This window comes from Lytechinus variegatus, chromosome 18, assembly GCF_018143015.1.
Source record: "Lytechinus variegatus isolate NC3 chromosome 18, Lvar_3.0, whole genome shotgun sequence".
In the NCBI taxonomy this organism is placed as follows: Eukaryota; Metazoa; Echinodermata; class Echinoidea; order Temnopleuroida; family Toxopneustidae; genus Lytechinus; species Lytechinus variegatus.
Genome location: NC_054757.1, coordinates 18,834,699 through 18,850,334, shown reverse-complemented (window position 1 = coordinate 18,850,334; position 15,636 = coordinate 18,834,699). Strand labels below are relative to the sequence as shown.

At 33.9% G+C, this 15,636-nt stretch overlaps 1 protein-coding gene across 8 annotated transcripts in view; it reads right to left on the bottom strand.

Annotated features, from left to right (window-relative positions):
- Nucleotides 1-15,636, bottom strand: part of LOC121432068 (neurofilament heavy polypeptide-like) — a 129,358-nt gene that overhangs the window by 104,516 nt on the left and 9,206 nt on the right. For all 8 annotated transcript variants that reach the window (XM_041629900.1, XM_041629899.1, XM_041629907.1 and 5 more), the window contains exon 2: nt 12,964-13,202. The gene's annotated coding sequence lies outside the window, so the exon portion shown is untranslated. The remainder of the gene's footprint in view (nt 1-12,963; nt 13,203-15,636) is intronic.

The following is a 15,636-nucleotide window of genomic DNA, read 5'->3' as shown; positions in this document are numbered from 1 at the left end:
GATAGTGTTTTATGTTAGGTTTAGGGTAGGGTATAGTGTTAAAAGTTGGTCTTTCGATTAGTGTGTGCAATCTTCATACTCCATACTCCATTGATACACTGATCAGTTTAATCTATCTATTCATAACCAGACAATTCAACTATCTATAAATAGGTTATAGGCCTATACGTATCTCATTAAAATCTACATATATATGTATTTAAATAAACAATTAATCTCTAAAACATACTGCCGACAACCAGAGTTTTTTACCAAATATACTTTTATAGCAAGGTTGCGTATTCAGTTCATTTTTCCCATTCAACTATGAATCTTCTGAGAACATACTCCCTGATGCAAACGTTGCAGAATTTTGAAATGTGCATCTACTGGTAAGTCACTGACAAAAATGGAGTTATCAATCATAAATCAAATGATGACATCACAATGGAATAGCTTTAAAAAATACATTTTTTATTTCATACCCAGTTGTTGTGTGTCCAGTCAGGTTGTGCGTCCAGACCATGAATTTTAATAAGTCATTTGGAAAAATTAACGAGCAAAGTTTCATCAATTTTTAGTACAAAATGTTAGTCAATATTATAAAGAACAAACTAGAAGATGATTACAAAAAAGCTTCAAATTTATAAAGTGTCCAGACATCCAACCCCACCCTTAAAACTATTCATATCTTGTAAATAAATTGAGGAAACCATTTTTAAACTTTAATGTGACTGCCTCAGAAAAAATGTAGATTTTTTAAAGTATTAATTGAACAATCATAGGAAATAATCTTGTTATATAACAAACAACTAAAGCCAAAATATAAAAGTACTCTAAGATCCACATTATACAGGACTCGTTCATTTACACTGTACAATCTGCATCCATCTGGTTGAATAAAACACAAAATGGCAATACCTTCCCTGGATGTTAAAAAGGAACAGCTGTGACCTCAGCATGACCTTACGAGGTCAAGCGTCCATCTTGTGCTATATTTGGCCCATGACCTAACTACTTGTAGTAAAACTAATGCACAGCTTGGGATTTCTTCATAGTCTGCTCACACAGACTTGAAAAGCCTGTGTTGATATTAGATTATTTATTCCCAAAGAGTTGATATTTGTCAGAAGTTTACACTGTAAAAGATCATAATATTACTAATGATAATAATAAAGATATATGTGATTGTTAGTTGTAATGAATTTTACACTTTTTGAAGCTAAAATCTTTTGAAAAGAAAGCTTTGAAAGTAGCTTAAAGATCTATTCAAAATATTTCTTCATAAATTATAAAGATTAATATGACAATTATTAATATTGTCATTTTCCACCAAGATCTATATTCTAAAAGTAAACTTTCTGAAAAAAATAGAGAATTACAAGTTTTTTATAGGCCTATTCGGGATGATAAAATAATAATGAAGAAAAGTTTTTAATATCAGAACTGGGGGGGGTCTTTCAAAAAGATTTCTTAAGTATGACTACTAAATGCAGGTGCCGTGCAAGCAGGGGGGACTTAAGCCCCTCCCCCACTTTTTTCCATAACCGTGTAGAAAAACATAAAAATTACCACATGATTATGATTTTTTGCATGCTCAGCCCCTCCCCTCACTTTGAAAACTGTTCTGCGGCCCCTGAAATGCTGACACGTATATGCAACACACAATCAATTAGTGTGCCTCCTCTTGACAAGATCTGACAAATGCGGCCATGCCGTATACATATTATGCAACTAGGCATTTAAAAGTGTAACACAAAGTTATACTTTAATACCCCCTGCAATGTGATCTGTATTTACTATTAAAAGGGCTTTTCAATACACATAGGACCTATACATTAGGAACTGCTCTGTAAATACACCCGGAGGGGCCACTTACATTGACGAGTGGATACCATGCGCGACCAAAAAAACACGTAAAAAGGATGTATTTTTCATGATAGGGCACGTTACGTACGTAACGTGATAAGGGTGTCAAAAACACAAATATAATGAAAAAAGGGTATCTATTTCGCTAGGAAAATTACGTGTTTAGGGTCGAATTTGCGGGGATGATAAAACAAAATTAAATGTTTTATACAGGATGTCCTTTTTGCCCCAACACTATGTGTTTAGAGTCCGATTTGCGCGAGGTGTAGAAGGTGGGGTCGTACTAAACCAAAAAAGGTAAAGCCGACGACCGAAGGACCCGTGACAATAAAACATTCTTATACTTGTTTTGGGGGTTCATTTCAGGGAATATTTGCCAAGAGTATCGTTTAGTTGTTTCCAATACTTGTTAAGGGTAGGGTTTCACACGCCAATACTTGTTAAGGGGTGCATTTTCAGAATATGGAAATTACGTGTTTAGGGTGCTTTTCGAGACCCCATGGTCGCGCATGGTATCCACTCGTGAATGGAAGTGGCCCCCCCCCCCCCCCCCCCCGGTAAATACATCAACTCATTTCATTACGACATCTGGTATTCAATTTTTTATAATATTCACAAACATCACATAATAGAGACATATACAGGAATTTTGTGGGTGTCATCAGTAAATATTCCAGCACCACATTTACATCCTATCTGCATTGTTGGAGCGTCTGGTATCCTGTTCATACCAGTAATTACATATCACTTTGGCGTGAATGGCATGTCATCAAGGAAGTAAAGTCTCATTTGATGAAAAACATACAAAACCATTTAGTAAACAATAACAAGCCTGGGTCTGCATGCCTCTACAGTGCGTATAAAAAAAAGTTTGCATTTAGAAAAAATCCTGTAAAATCATACATTTGTCATATCCTGAAGACTTTTCCACATTTTAACATTAGTACACCCTTAAGCAAATGACGATATAACTGTCGAAAAATATTTCCACTTGAGTGAGCACAACTTACTTTTGAAAAGTTAGTAAAAAATGATATGTGCAGAACTTTGAAATAGTTATGCGAATAAAAGTAGACAATAATCATGAAGAACACATGGAATTTAGCAATTGAAATTGAAGATATCCTTTTTGAAGATATCCTTTACCTTTTTAACTTGTTTCCTTGCCCAAAACACTTCGAAGAGTGCATTGCACCCCACCCCACTCCCCCACATACCGAGGCCATAGTGATGATATTTGCTTTACACTGAGCTGTGATTTACATGAAACGGCTTAGGATTGATTTTTTTCATTTTGTTAATCATTGTCAAGCTTGGAAAAAAGTGTGAAGAAACAACTATTAAATGAAAGGTTAACCCATTTTAAATGATAAAAACATAGTGAAAAATGCGGAATATGTCTGATATAAACTTTTGTTCAGATTCATTTTAAGTCTTCAGATCCAGCTGGCACAAAAAGGGTGAAGGTTGTGCTTACTACAATGTACATGTAAGTATTGAAATTTCAATTTGGGTGGCAAAATTGTTAAAAATGCTTGAATGTATCCGTTTTATTTCAGTAGTCTAAAAGTGCAAGGGAAATGTATAAAAAATGTAATGCAGGGTAAGTTTGATTTCACCCTTTCCCCTTGACACAGCATAAAAACAAGCATTTCTGCACAAACAGATTTCTGCGAGCTTTACAAGAACGGACAGTGCTCAAAGTGTAACATTCTGTCAAAATTTCTACTTTCATTGGATAGATGAGACCCAAACCGAAGATTGTATGTGAAAAAATTGCCCACAAGTTGTATATTTTTTTCATTCCCAGGGCTTTTTCAAAGTGTAAACTTTTTTTATACACACTGTATATGCAGAGCTCTTACATTGTAAAAAATATTGGGCAAAATTTTACCCAACACAAGGGTAATTGTGTCCAACAAATTTTGGACAGTATTTTACCCAATGTGGGACACATATTGTCTAGTAAGTTTATAAGATATTTTTTCATTCCCAGGGCTTTTTCAAAGTGTAAACTTTTTTTTGATACACACTGTATATGCAGAGCTCTTACATTGTAAAAAAATATTGGGCAAAATTTTACCCAACACTAGGGTAATTGTGTCCAACCAATTTTGGGCAGTATTTTACCCAATGTGGGACACATATTGTCTAGTAAGGTTATAAGATAAGCAACAATTACTTTAGAATGTCCAAAATTTTCATCACACTAGATAAATAAAAATGGCCAAAAGAAATGCTCAATGTTGGTTGGTCACAAAATCACCTTCATGGAGCATTTTCACCCAATATTTTTTTTTTAGTCTAGCAGTAGTTGAAAGCTACAATTCACTCACATGACTCCAGAATTACAAATTTGAATTATTCTGGTAACAAAAAAAGGCAATAATTCTATGGCCCGTTCTATTTGCAAAAACCATGCGATGAAATACCCATTTTGAATGAAGACAGCAAGATAGGGGTAATTACTACCAAAAAATCTCTGTGAGCAGTTGGTTATTAGTGCCTCTCAGCTCTCACAGAAATCGTTTTCATGAGGAAAAAAAAGCAAAACAGGGGGCTCAAAGGACCCTGATTTACCCACCCCCAGGAAAAAAAAATTACAGTTGGACAAAAGAAAACTCAACTCTGGTATGAAAATGTATTCCTTCACAAAAAGGAGAAAAATTGTTACCAAAGTTATAAATGCTTATTTTGATTCACATTTTCATTTCCAGCCCCCCCCCCCCACAAAAGATGTACGAAGAGCATGAATGAATTAATCCAGTTAATGATTTGAATTTCTCTTCTGCCCTGTACATGTCCTATATTACCATTAAAGCTGTATGGAATTGAAAAGTATAGGTACAAAACGACCTTCCAAAAGTCATGTATGTCCTTTGCTCAAATTGAAACTATTTGCTAATTTTGTTTACCACATATTTGGTTACTTGTATTTTGCTGGGTTTTTTTCATAGTGAATTCTTCGATATAGATGAATGATCAAATGACTCTAAGCGATTGCTTGTGAAAAAGTAATAATGATATAACTCTTTTTTCAAGGCGTCAGTATTGCACTTAATCTGAATGCAACTTTGTGTATTAACTTAAAACAATGTACTGTACTTTACTACTTTTCAATTTCATAAAATGATAGTGTAATTGTGGATTTCTGCCTACAAATATAAGGATAAATCAAGCACAACCTTTTCCATGCCAAATTTAGGACATCTTCAAGAATTTATTTTTATCGCATCAACACTAAACTGGATCATCAGGGTGATCTTCCCCTTTAAGAACAAAAATATAAATGATTTGTAAATTTATTAATATTTTCAAATTACTTACTAACATCCGTTATAAAATCAAAGTATCTACCAACAGTAAATGTACATCCAACCTGTATTAAAAGACGCATTAAAAAACTGGAAAGAACTGGTTTTGAATTGACTATTGCCCCCCCCAAAAAAAAAAAATCATAATAAAAAAAAGGAACTCCATCCAGTAATGACTGCATCCATGATCTGAATCAAATACAAAGCAGCATACAATTAAATTAAATAATAAATTGAGTGTAGTTATCTTACTACACTGTATAGAGAAAACAACTTTCTCTAACTGCAAAATGATCACTACATGTACATCAAGATGTGTATGCAAGTAGGCCTATACTTGTATCATCATTGATCTATTAGATGATCTTTTAATTAGTTCTATAATGTACAAAATAAAGGAAACAACCTCTGAAAGTGATATAAGCCATATGCTGACATGACATGTATACTTACCTGTACCTGTTAATGTAATATGGCCTGATGGTAACAAGAAGACTTGTATGGATCCGATGGACTTTGACATCAAAGAGAAAACTTCAGTATCACCATGGTATCACCATGGAAATGTCCAACTGTCCTTTGCAGGGCAACATGTGAAATCCAATATTAAAAAAAAGGAAAATCCATCAAAAACATGTGTGTGTGTGTGTATTTGAGTTTTGTCAGACGTGTATCAATCATGTATGATTATTTACGTCTGGGACCGACCTTTAACGTCACCATCCGAAAGACGCGATCAGGGCTCGAACCTCTGCATCAATTTGTAACTTCCCCACAGCTTGGATTACAGGCGCACGCCACAACGCCCATGCGCAGAAACAGTATTGTGTCCCAGAGTAAAATCCTTAGATTCATCAATATCTTTATATACGCAGAATACTTGTATAGATCCGATGGACTTTGACATCAAAGAGAAAACTTCAGTATCACCATGGTATCACCATGGAAATGTCCAACTATCCTTCTCTATTGCTATACAGACTGCTAAAAACATTGCACAATGACAAAACTCAAAAGGAATTTTTTTTAAATACCTCTTCCTGACTGACCATCAAAAGAAATGATTGGTACAGAATCTGGTGGCCATATCCACAAGAAACTTGTGCAATGTCACCATCAAAACTCTGTCAAAATATCCTCCTCTATTGTTAATACAGATTGCTCCCAAGGAAGGTGTATAGGGGTGTTCTCCTAGAAAAATAACCTTCCTCTTTACTGATAACATCACAGAGAAAACTTCAGTATCACCATCAAGTCATTGTCAACACATCCTTAGAAGTTAAAACTCCTTTATCTTTTTCATATTGCTTGAACCAATACCATGAAGAATGACAATACTCCCAAGGAACATATACACGGGTGTTCCGGAAAAATACTCGTAATTCTTTCTTGAGAAAATGGGAAAATTGAAACCGAAATCCTGGTTTACTCTGGGTCGCATAACTTGCCTTTTGACCCTTGTGGAATCTAGACCTCTAATAACTGTCCGGGTCTCCCTACAACCTCGTAACCCCTCTGGAGGCAGAATAGAGGTCCAGAAAGGTACTCCCTAAAGTCTATATTTACACCTGCACCATCAGGAAAATATCTGTAAATTATAAGAAAAAAGTCCCAGCCTCATCATTTCCAGAAAAAAGAGGGAAAAATTGAAACCAAAATCCTGGTTTACTCTGGGTTGCACTGGTTGCGTTTTGGTCAACCCTGGTGGAATTAAGACCTGTATATAACTGTCAGTCAGTTGGTCACTGGAGGATTGGTCTCCCTACAACCTCTCAACCCCTCAAGAGGCTGAAAATTAGAGGTTAAGAAAGTTACTCCCTTTTATAAAAATGAACATCTTCACACCTACAAATGATCAGGAAAAATACAGTTTACATTATAAAATATGTCCCAGTTTCATCACTTCAAAAATATATAGGCCTACATGTACTTGTCAAAAGATGAGTTTCAGATTTCACTAGTCTTTAATAATTAACAGACATTTTATGATTTCCTTGTTCCAACTTAAGTCAGGGTAAAAAAAATACCCCTTCCAACATGTACAAGTATGCTCCTAATAAGGTGTCGACCAGAATATTTAGGATCTTGCCAAATTTTGTCAAGGTATGACGAGGGATGGATGCAAATAACGTACAAAAATTACAACCGATACAGACTGACGTCCTACTAAACCGCTGTCGATCAGGAACTCAGGATAGTTTCTGACCAGAGCAGCTCAACATTGAGGGGGGGGGGTCATGGGGCCAGTGTGAAATCAGTAGTACAGTACAATGTATGTGTACTCTGATGGTATGTTATGAGTGGATTTTTAAATGATTGTAAATATCCAAGTATTTCTCCATATAGGGAAGATGTGAATGCATTCTGCTATCCTTTCACTAGGTTTAATAATTTTTTTGAGAGAGCTTTACATTTGTATAATCAATTAATCATCCAGTTCAGGAAAAACAAGATGAAAGTAATGCAAAATTGAATATCACCATACATAAAATTAATGAAAGAAGTATTGAAGTACGAGAAAGCTTTTATTGTCAGAAAGATAACAAAGCAAAAAATTGATATAAAGTCTAATACAGAACATTCATTGCACATTTAATAAATAATAATTATCACTTTGAATGTTCTAAAGTGATAATTATTCTTTATTAAATGTTTTGATATGGAATATGTTGCTTTGATATGAATCATTTTTAGTACTGTAAGTTATCTTTTATTTAAAAAATGCTAATTTCATTATCAATGTGATGTTCAGATAATACTAGGCTACTGTTTGTAAATCAAACTTGAAGTGAGTATCAAAGAAAAAATATGTATTTTAACTATTTATATACACATGTAGTTGAACGAATGATAATATCAAAGAGGAAAGGATTAGGAATGAAAGTGCATAAAATACGAAACTGGAGATAAAATTGCCAAAAGAAATTTATATTACATATAAATAAGTCAATACAGCATGGTCATGTACAAAAAAAATGGTCTACTGGCCATCTGCATACAAGCAGGAAACCATGACTGTATTAAGTAGTGATATCTCGTAAACAAATATGTAAACAATGCATCATCACAATGGGTAAAATATTTGGTGTTTTCAAACAGACAACCATTCTTTGTAAAGTTTCCCCTCGATATATTTTGGAAGTACACAAATTCAATGCTCAGTGAATAACAGCAATTCAATCAAAGTCTATATCTGGGCAATTCCATAAAATGGTCAACCTTTTTGTACGTCCGACCCCCATTTTTCTTTAAAGTCTTACTTCACTTCATAAAATGACCAAGTCATGGTCACTTTAATAGAGAACATTACAGACTCAAAAGAACAAAAAAAAATGAGTAAAAAAAAATCATTTTTCACACATAGGGGGTCTGATGTACATTTTTATGGAATTGCCCATCTTTGAAATATAATTAATACCAATAGTTCTAAAAAATCTATTTTTTTCAAAAGTCCAATAATTTGGAATAATCTTCCTTTTATACAAAAGATAGCCCTTCCCTTTCCATTTTCAAAAGGAGACTAAATTCATATTCAATTGACAACTACAATACTCAATACGTTTTCTATATTACAGGCTTTATTGTTACTATGGTTATATGTTACGTAATATAGGTGTTGTACATTTTCTTTTTGTTTGTATAATTTGTATTTTGTTCTATTGGTGGCAGCACCAAAAAGGCTTCTCTGCCTTAAAGCTGTCTCCTCGTTTCATACATTATTTCTATTTCTTGCATATTCCTATATCAATGTGTTATGTAAATGTTATTGAACAAAATAAAGGCATATAATGAATAAATAAAAATCGACCTATAAATTGTGAACTTAAAATACAAATTATGCAAATGCTTTCTCTCCATCTCATTTATATTTCTCCTTTCTTTTCCTATCTATCTATCTCTCTCTCTCTCCTTTTCTCTTTCTTTCTTTCTTTCTTTCTTTCTTTCTTTCTTTAAAAAAGATACTCTACTGACCTGGACCCCGTTGCATAAAAATTACAATTATGGTAACATTGCCATCCAATGGGGACTTGCATGAAATCCTTGATTCTGATTGGCTATTATGGCTAATGATCATCGTTACCATGGTAACTGCCATTGGATAGCAAAGTTCCAATAGTAACTTTATGCCGTGGGGCCCAGGAAACACAATGCAAATGTCATTGAACTGACCCTCTTTTATGCTATCCAAAAATGTTAATGGAGTGATTAACTATTTCTTGTTTGTTATGTGTACATAAAATGACAGCACAAACAATTACTGACAAAGTCTACATCGAGCACTGACAGATATACACCCCTCCCCCCTTGAGAAAAAGAGGGAGAGAAGAAAAACAGACATAATTATGGGGAAAGGCCTTTTTCTTTTTTGCTTACCATTATTTTTGTAACGAATCAATTGGCATCAATAACTTTTTGAGATTTTGAATCTACTCTTAAAATCAACCCAAGTATATCAATACATTCGTCATTAATACTTCCCTATTAGATGTAGAACTTAGGATGAAAATATGGAGGTGAAAGGAAAAGATTTTGGAATAGCAGACTTGTTTTATTGCTTTTGTTTATTGTTTATTTCTTTGTATTGTGCTTCACTTCCCAGGTTTGGGGGGTCTTCCAATTTTACTTAGTAATGGCAATTCTAAAAAGTAAACAGATATCGGGTAAACATCCAGCTGTATGCTTGGTATTGCCAATAAAGATGATTGCATACAACATTCATATTTTTCAATAAAATTAATACAAAATAAATTGAATTTTAATAGACAGTATATAGGTCGATAGCTTTACGTAGGCCTACATTTACATGTATGTATCGACCCAATGAAACACATTTTCTCTGAACTAATATCAGAAACTGTCATAATAATTAGCAATCCATGGAATAAAGTTTGATGGCTAAGACTAGATGGCTGTCAAAATGATCCCCTAATAAGGATGTCAAACTTGACCTTTTCCCCTTGGTATAATATCTGTCATTCTGTTGAAAAAAATGGCAGACATTCCTCCAACACTAAAAATCATGAAAAAAAAACGTCGTGAGAAAAATTTGATAGCACCTTCATTTTGATCATGAAAATCACATTAATCTTCTATTGATTTCGATCATTACAATAAAAACACAGGAAAAGATTAATCTTGCTTTCATGTATTTTGGTTGAAACCACAAACAATACATTACATGTAAAATGAAATTATTAAGGATATATATTTTTAGCAAATATGAGCCAATATATTATATCTGAATTGCTGTACTGTCTACTTTTGTCCAACTGCTCAAAAGCTTGAAAAGAGGCCTGAGAAGACCCCCCTCACCCCTCCCTCACATACACTGGGAAGAAGGAAGTGAATGGGATATAGCGTTTTCCATGATGCTAGGGTGAACATGTCAGGGATGGATCCAACATTGTGGGGGGGGGGGGATAAATGTATCATCATCTACAATATAGCTCCAAGAAGCACCATTGAGTGAATGACAACTTCATAAACAGTAAAAATGCAGTTTCACAATTTCTATACTTCACTTTTCACTAATCTATACAAACCTTATAGGGTTACAATGGTTTTGAAAGTGTGGGGGCTGAGCCGAAAGTGGAGGGGCTGACGATGCAAAAAATCACAATCAGACGGTAGTTTTTACATTTTTGTACACGGTTCCGCAGCCCCTGTACAGTAGTTGTCTACACGCTTTAATAAACAAATATTTAAAATCTTAAACAAGGTTTGATTTTTGATATTGACTTCTCAATAAATGAAGCATCGTTGTTCAAACTGATTAAACAACTGCTGGAAGGTTCATATAGTAAACAGGTTTGTATGAAATTTTAAACAATGTTTAATATGTGTGGATGCACCTATTATCAAGTCTAAAAGAACGGTGTTACCCCAGAAATGATCAATTTTCCAGTCCGTCTGTCAACACAATCTCATTCACAACAACCAAGCTTAATAGATCAATGGTCATGGTCACATTTAACAGAATAGGACCAGAAAGACTTGTGTACACCTCATTCACCACCGGAGGATATATACCACCAACTTTGACACTAAACTCACACTCATCTCAATCCTGTACACAACCAAGGTAAATATTTGAAGTGCAAGCATCGGCCTTGTACAGACAATGTGGTACGTTGATTGAGGAAATGAATAACCTATATATGTCAGCAAAGAATGACTATAATAGAGTACTCTTCTTACCAAAATATTTAATCCAAATTCATTTCAATAGGGTCTATATTTTGCATTCGGACAATACAAAAGTGCAATAAGATGAGTCAGGTGTCAGAACTACATGTAGAATGTCCACCAGGACAAAGTTTCTTCATTGCTTGTAGATGGTGATTGTGATGATGATGATGATGATGATAATAATAATAATAATAATCATCATCATCATTTATTCTATTGTCATAATACATGTACCCCAATCGTAAAGTAAAATGATGGATTTGTGAATGACTGATGACTTCTTGATGCAGAAATGCCATCATTGCTTTTCAAATTGGCCACTTTTATACACTGTTCTTGTGATATAGATTATTAGATAGGCCTATTTCATGTATCTACATTGGATTTTTTTTTAAAGATAAACATAATTGCAATGGATCATATTGCATTTGTTTGGATCCGAATACGAATTCATTGGCTAATTTTTTTTTAAAGTGAAATATAACCTAGTTGCAGAGATTGAGATCAAATCAATTGTTCGAATAATAGATGTGAAAATGAGCTTCTATGGGATTATAAATTTCACTGCCTTCTTTTTTAATCCATGTGAGTTGTATGAAAATTTATATTGTAATAATTGATGTTTTGTTGAATTCAACATGTTCCCTTTTTATTGAGTTGATGTCATACAGTATGTGTTGATCAAAAATACTATAAAAGTGAATTTGAATATATATAACTACCCCCCCCCCCCCCCTCTCTCTTTCTTTCTTAAAGGGATGCTCCGGGCTGAAAATATCTAAATAAATATACTAAAATTTACAAAGCAAAATATTGATCATTTCATCAAAATCGTATAACAAATAACAAAATTATTGAATTCTAAAGATTTGCATTATTATGGTGAAACAGTTCTAGGCATGTCTTCATGAATATTCATTAGGTTGGCTGACGATGTCATATTCCCACTTGTTCTTTTGTATTTTATTATATGAAATTAGGTTTATTCAAAGATTTTCTACAAGGAACAAAAACAATGGGATTGAAAATTGATTAAGTGCATTTAATAGTTATTCATTGCTTCAACTTATTTCATAAGGGAGACACATCATTCACACATTTATGAAAAAAAAATGAAAGGATTGTGATATCATGTAATAACATAAGAAAAAGGAAAGTGGGAATGTGACATCGTCAGCCCACCTAATGAATATATCCATGAAGACAAGCCTAGAACTGTTTCACCGGAAAATGCAAATCTTTAAAATTCAATAACTTTGTTATTTGTTATCCGATTTTGATGAAATTTTCAGCATTTTGCTCTGTGAAATTTACTATATATATTCAGCATGGAGGATCCCTTGAGGGGATATTGTATCTTGTTTTTTTTTAATCCATAGCCAACACAGGCCTACACCTATGCTTCCCTTTTATACTAAATATGTGTAAATAGGCCTACACACATTATTAAACAATATAATCAATTTTACACTAAACATTATTTAAAAAGTATAGCCTTATCATACCTACAATTTTTTAAAGTCAAAGTGCATTCTTGTATAAAAACAAACATGTAAAAGGTTGTTGACTTTCAATGTCTAACACATGCAATAGGTTTTTATTCTTAACTTACCAAAAGAAGTGCTGTAATAAAGTCCCAAACTATCCTGAACTGACTAATCCTTTCCAGGAATGAGCAATCACAAAATACCAAAATGAGCTCCCAAAATGTCCAGATGACGTAGCATTAATACATTTGAAGCCATCCACGCTCCAATAGGGACTCCACTCAGCATGGATGTACATGGTCTTTTGGTTCCAGCTAGCGATTATCCGAGACTCAGGGGCAAAGTATGTCCTTACTCAACTCAGCTGAAGAGAGAGAGAGAGGGGGAAAAAAGTTGTTTACAGGCTTAGCCTGCCTTCCAGGTTTCAATATATTCAACTTAAAGTTAGTAATGAAGGGATGGTTTCATGAAATAAATAGTCATTCATTTTGAGTTATAAATTTGCTCTGAGCCAATCAGGAGCACAGAATTTGAAAGCTTAGAACAATAGTCAGTGAAAATCACAATTTGTTAATAGTTTCCCTGAACTGTAGCCTAATTGTAATGAATTGTGTAAATTCAGCATAACTGTGGCAAAATTGCACCTTCCTGCCCTAGAGTTTGAATTATCCTATTCAAGTCAATTCCTCTTTCGTCCATATTAAACAAGTATTGTATATAAAGATATACATTCACAACACAAATATGGGTCACACTCAAATTGTGAAATTGTAAGCGGAATTGAGCTAACTGCACCCCTGTGCATTTTGCATTGAAATAGTCATTACAACATTCTTTTTATTGCACAAATTACAAAGCGTTTGATCTTACATCCCTCATATTTTATGTAAATATATATATTAATTTTGACATAGCAAGCCAAGAAACTGTAAATAAACACGTTGTACAAATTCTAAACAATCTTCAAAAACAGATCTTCATTTCTCGTAGGTTGGTATGTGTTTATTTTTTTAAATAATCAAACACATTGTAAAGGGATTGAAAGCAGTACATCTGAAAAAAATGAATTGCTTTACAAAACATCAGCCTGGTATTGAGTCTAATCTAAGTCGGATATGGCCGAGTGTTTATATTGTTTATATAATACTCTACTATACACAGGGACGTGGTACATTGCCTGAATGATTTCAAACTATGTGAGGTTTACTCAATTCCATGTGGAAATACAATCCCTGTAATTTCCCAAACCACAATTTGTCATTCGTACAATGCAATACTATGAATTCAGTGTGCCTTCCAAATAATCATAAATTCCCCTCCTGGATTTAACGTTTTGGCTGAATTTCATGCAATATTCAATAGTGCAGGTAACTTCATTTTAGTGTAGACCTATTGTAATCTTTGGACTACTGACAGAATGATGGAAATACATATAGCTTATATATGACTAAAGGATACAATTTCACCAAAATTGACATCAAAGGATAGACATATTTTGAGGAAAAAAAATGGAGAAATTCTAATAACACAAGAAAGCAAGTTCCTCTAGATTAAATTGCACGAGTATTTCATTTTTATGGTTTTACGCAAAATTTCCTGGTCAGAATAATTCTTTGCTCCTCAGCTATTAAACTTCTGTCTATGAGTTTTTCATGAGTTAGCACACATTACAGCAATTATTGTCTTTTTTTAACAGTCATATTAGATTCTTTTTGGGGGAGGGGGGTAAAATTCCTTTCGGGGTGAATCTTCAAGTGCTGCATCTAATATCGTCCACCACAAGATAAAGTTGATTTTGTACTGATAAATTTTCATTACCATAGCATTTTTGCATGCATTACCAGATACAATTAGCAAAATATGTCTATCACAAGCACATCTTAACTCCAAGACCAATATGTGTACCAAGTATTGTGAGCATTGGGCAAAAACTGAGGGAGTAGTTCACTACTGCATAATTTCATTTTGTTTGTTTGTTTGTTTGTTTGTATTTATTTCCATATAAAAAGATAAAATATATACATGATCTATTTAACATAACATACAGATGGAGGATGGCCCATTTCAGCGGTATCAATAAGATACCACTGTTCTTCCATGGGGTACCACTGTTCTTCCATGGGGTCCTTAAATATCACTCATTTAAATAAATATCAAGAGGGTAAAGGGAGAGTTGGAGAGGGAGAATAAGAGAGGTTTACACAAATGTGAGAAAGACGGCAGAAAAATGTAAAAAGAAAAAAATAGACTCATTTCCCCATCCCCTTGAAAAACAGGGAAAGTGCTTTATTTGTTTGGATTGATTGGCATTAATTTGTTTCCAGAAGAAGAGGAAAAGGGAGATGACAAGGAGGGGAGGAAGGAGGAGAAGAAAAAGGAGAATAAGAAGAATAACAAGGAGGAGAAGGAGGAAGAGGAGGAGAGAGGAGATAAAGAAGAACGAGAAATGAGTAAATGTCTGCAGCCTTGATTATGATTTATGAGACACATTTGTGTCTTTACTTGAGTTGTGTGCTGGCAGGTCTTTGGTCAAAAAGGTGTGAACAGGTATCTGACAACAATAGATACCATATAACAGCCCTATAATTGCAGGCTTTTGAGGATTCCATTGTTTGCTGAAGGGTTTCACAGAGATTTTTAGCACCTCATTGAGACTAAGACCCTCTTTCAATGGAACAGTTTGGTTATAAAGTTATTGATCTGGATAGGCTTAGAGATACCTTTGAATTTCATCCCATGATAAATTGCAATAATGTTTTCAGTTCTTTTTAACAACCAATTACTTTGACTCTCAAAGA